Raw genomic sequence first — 4,679 nt, 5'->3', positions numbered from 1 at the left:
TGGCGTTGGCTTTGCGCCCGCCTTGGATTGAAGAGGCTTTTGCAGAGTCTCTGCTGCTTTAGTAGACATTTCGTGTGCTCTGGCCTCGTCCAGAGCGGTGGCTAGTGTCAGGTTGCTCCTGGCTAGCAGTCGTCGCCGTAGGCGGATGTCCTTGACCCCTCGGATGAGTTGCTCGAGTAGCACTTCGTCTAAGTCTCGGTATCCACAGTCCTTGGACGCTCTTCTCAACGCGGCCATGTAGTCACCGATGGACTCGCCCTCCATCTGTCTACGTTCTCCGAATTCGAACCGCTGCACGTATTTGGACGGCGTCGGTGCGAAATGGTTCTTCAGCAAAGTCTGCAGAGTCGGCCACGATACCGATTGTATCGGCGTTGGCTCTGCCAGGGCTTCCGCAATCTCGATTACCTCGGGCCCGCAATGGCTTAGGAAGTAAGCCCGTTTGCGGTTATCAGGGATCCCCTGTAGTTCGTTGGCTTCTAGAAAGCTTTCGAAACGGGTCATATATGTTCCCCATTTCTCCTTGCCCGGGTTGTACGGTGCGGGTGGCGTGTTTGCCATTTCCGCGTTTCTGCCCTGAGTTTGCTGGGTTCGGACTAGCGTGCTTCAGCTCGGTTCTGGTTCTCCTTAGCCTCGAGATCCCACCTCGCCGCCAATGTTAAGTTCGGGAAGTAACGAGGCTGGAGACCAGGGTAGTGACAACAGCTCTTTAAAAATCAAAAGTTTTTTGTAAAGCCTGTATTATCACTTTTACTACAGGGCACAATCTGAAGCTGTAAACATTCTCCCCCCTTTTTTCCTCCCTGAAAAAAGGGAGCAAAAAAAGGATTAACTGTGAAGGTGTGGATTTAAGCAACTTGTCTGTGAATCCCACCAAAATCAATGAGATTAGTTACAGATAATCCTGCATTAAGAGCAAGCTCACTTAGCAAATGTTCTAAGTTGTGCGATAAGTGCCCCCTAATGTTTGGGAACAAGTCCCAAAACTAACAATCTTGTAGCACCACGGCCTTGGGTGTCTTAGGCAGGTGGTCTGTTCCATCAGTAGGCCCCCCCTGGCCTTTCCAACCCTGAAATACTTCATGTGCACTTTACGAGCCTCGTATTCAATTAATGAATGCGTGGGAGAAAGGAGGGAGTGATCCCGTTCAAGGTCCCACAAATTCACTCCCACAAATCCTCGGGTTATGAATGGATTGGGTCCATTATGTTTGTAACTCGAGGACTACCTGTAGAGCATAAGAGCACCAATGTGCCTACTGTTTCTGTCCTAATGTTCCTTTTGATTGTATCCAATTTCTTATAGTTATTACATACTTATGCTTTATATATGCTTATATATCATATAGTTCAGTGGTAGTCAACCTGATCCCTACCACCCACTAGTGGGCGTTCCAGCTTTCATGGTGGGCGATAGAGGTTTTGTCCGATACTGAAGCACTTTCCTTTTTTTTTAATTTAATTGACTTTAAAAAAAAACAAAAAACATTTTCATTAGGTTTTCATAAAATTCCCCGTGACAATTTAAATTTTTGAAAATATACTATTTGTATTGCCCGCACATAAATTTAGTTCACGTTACGTAAGTGAAACTGAATGGCACTATAGTGCGACTGCAAACAAAAGATCCTCATCCCAGAATAGCTCGCGCATCTCCCCCCACACCACCCAGCTGTAACAGACAAGCAGAGCTGGTAGCCAGTGCCCCCCACAAACCCAATCCACGATGCGTGAGAGGCATATGCAGACGACAACACACAGCGCATTACTGTGAAACTGGTGGGCGGTTAGAAAATTTTACTACTAACAGAGATACAAAAGTAGGCGGTAGGTATAAAAAGGTTGACTACCCCTGGTATAGTTATTTCATGCTTATGCTTATATATACTGCTGTGAAAAATAAATAAATAAATAAATAAAAGCTTGATGAAAGTCTAGAAATGGATAAACAACTTAATGAACCCAACTCCAGGCAATTTATTCCCATATTTTCCTTCAATTCATCTTTTTGCCAATTTATAAGGGTTGCCGCTTCATCCACTCCTCCCATCTTTCTCTTTCCTCTCCATTTGAAAGTAAATGAATCATTGAAAATTTCTAAAAAACAAAAAACCACAAGTTTACAGTGGAATTACTAACAGCTTCAACATATCACAGACAGATATACAGACCATATGTTTATGCTTCACCATATAGGAAGGAAAATCCATTTGGTTCAGTTCCGAGCTGGGAGAAAGATGCTGGAAATAACAGAGAGGCTTGATTAGAGTTTCTGTTATTGGTGAACAGAACCAACACACACACAGCGTGCAGTTCTGGGTCAGCTGACCAATTGGTTTGATGAGTACATGGATTTTTATAAATTTCAGAGATGCTGCTAGGGTGGTTGTGTAATGTCTAAAATGTCCTTAGGCGACTGTGCAATGGAGTGAGCTCTGTATCTTCTAAATGGTAGTGGGTTAATCCTACTATGTCTTGAAGGGAAATGTCCTGTTCTTAATCCCATCACCCTGGAGCTGGAGGTCTTTTTGTTTTGTAGCTAGGCTGGCCCAATCTTTCTTAATGGGCACAAATTATCTGCGGGCGGGGGTGGGCTCTTAAGAAAGACTGAGTTTGCTTTCTATCTTTATGGAGCATATTTCTCCATGTCTCCCTTCGGGGAAATATATTATTCTGTTTTTTAATATTTCACAAAATATTTCATTCTTCTAGGGAGGGGGTTGTTCCCACAACCACATCCACGGTTTACTTCCAAAATCAATTCTTATCCCTGAATTCTGGAAGGCGTTATCCCACGCCTCTTCCTGGATCCCAGCAGAGATCAGTTGAGATAATTTCACGGTTGCTCACTCATGGGGCCAGCCAGAGCATGTCCTTCTAATGTATGGATGTAGCTTCCCAATGTGACTAACCCATAGATGCCCAAAAGGACGCCGTTAAAGTGCAAAAGCGAGGCTGCTCTGTTGAAGCTGTCCTCGCACTGAGTGTGATCCCCACTCCAAGCCTCGCTTCTATGTGGCCCAACCGAAGCTGCTCCGCGCAAGGCCATGCCTCCAAATGACGCCCATGGCTGTTTCCCACTTCAACCAACATGGCTGGTCAACGGCTTCCCATAACATCACACCCCAGGCCAGTCCTGGGTTTTATGATCTCTCGGTTACCTGGCCGCAGGAGGCTTGGGCATGCTTGTTAGTCGGTTGCGATTTATGAATGAAAAAGTTGAGAAGCCCCAATCAGGGTTGGTGCAGGGAAGGGGTATCGAGGGAAGAGGATGCAGCTCTCAGACTTCTGGAGTGGGTGAGCCGGCTCAGGGAAGGAACTCCCTCCAATAGTTACGTGTTATATTACCTAGGGTTTTAGGCTTTATTATTAGTCTTTTAATAATGTTGATATTAAGATTAGCATGGCATTCATGCTTCCTTTTCAAATTTAGGAAACCATGTTTTATTATTAACTGATTTCTTTTTTCTACGTGTAAAAACTAGTGTATTCATAAGCTAAATAGTAGAAAAGTTACATTCACAAATATATGCTTGGAATGCCACAATGAATTGGCTTTGTTATGACTCATTTTTAAAAACTGCACTGAGTCCTTTAATATTACTTTTTCTTTTCAAAGGCATCTCCAAAGCATATACAGACAATATGCCACAGTGTGTCAGGAAATGCTTAGAATTAAGCTATAGAAGTGCATGAAGCAAGGACAGTTTACTATGGATATTTTTTAATAAAACTTGAGATGTATCACTTGTCACTACAGGTAATCCTTGACTTACCACCAGTTGCTTAGTGACTGTTCGAAGTCATGACTGACCTGCCTGGATATACTTTGGCCTGGATTTGAAGTTTCAACTGTCGGGGCTGCCCTAGTCAAGTGCCACTTTTCAGGCTCTCAGCAGCTGGGCTGCAATTACAGCAGTTTGCAGCATCCCACAGTCATGAGACAGTGTTTTATGATGGTTTTGCTGAAAATTGATATTTGGTTTGATTTTCAAAATTGCACCCATATAAACCACTGATTCACTTTATGACTGTCCCGACCTACAGCTGTGATGGGACAGACTCCATTCAAATTTATCTCTACTAAAACTCTCGTGCCCTTTAACTGGGCAAAATGGTGCATCATAGTCTAATAATTTTTAAATCAAGATAATTCAGATGGGCCAACATACAGAATGCATCAAGAATTCTTGGGTCCTGTTAAGACTGAAATTTAGCAATTTGTGGTCACTTCAATGCTGCCGCTATGATTGGTTCCACTTACCATATTTTTCTGACTATAAGATGCACTTGACTGTAAGACCCATCTAAATTTAGAGGAGTAAATCAACAAAAAAACGTTTTTGGCCTCCTCATGCCCCATTTCCAGGCCTTTTTTTGAGCTTTTTCCAAGCTTTTTTTGGCCCATTTTCAAGGCTTTTTGGGCCCATTTTCAGGGCTTTTTGGCCCATTTTCAAGGGGGTTTTTTTGGTCCATTTTTGAGGGTTTTTTGGCCCATTTTTGAAACTTTTTCAGGCTTTTTTCTGGAAAGATTGGCACAAAAAAGGCCTTGAAAACAGGCTGATAAAGGCCTTAAAAACAGGCTGATAAAGGCCTTGAAAACAGGCCAAAAAAAGCCTAAAAACGGGTCAAAAAGCCCCGAAAATAGGCTAAAAAATGGGCTGTGTGGAGGCAAAAAA

The sequence above is a fragment of the Ahaetulla prasina genome, chromosome 4, assembly GCF_028640845.1.
Source record: "Ahaetulla prasina isolate Xishuangbanna chromosome 4, ASM2864084v1, whole genome shotgun sequence".
NCBI classification, from domain to species: domain Eukaryota; kingdom Metazoa; phylum Chordata; class Lepidosauria; order Squamata; family Colubridae; genus Ahaetulla; species Ahaetulla prasina.
Note: the sequence above shows the minus strand (reverse complement) of the source record.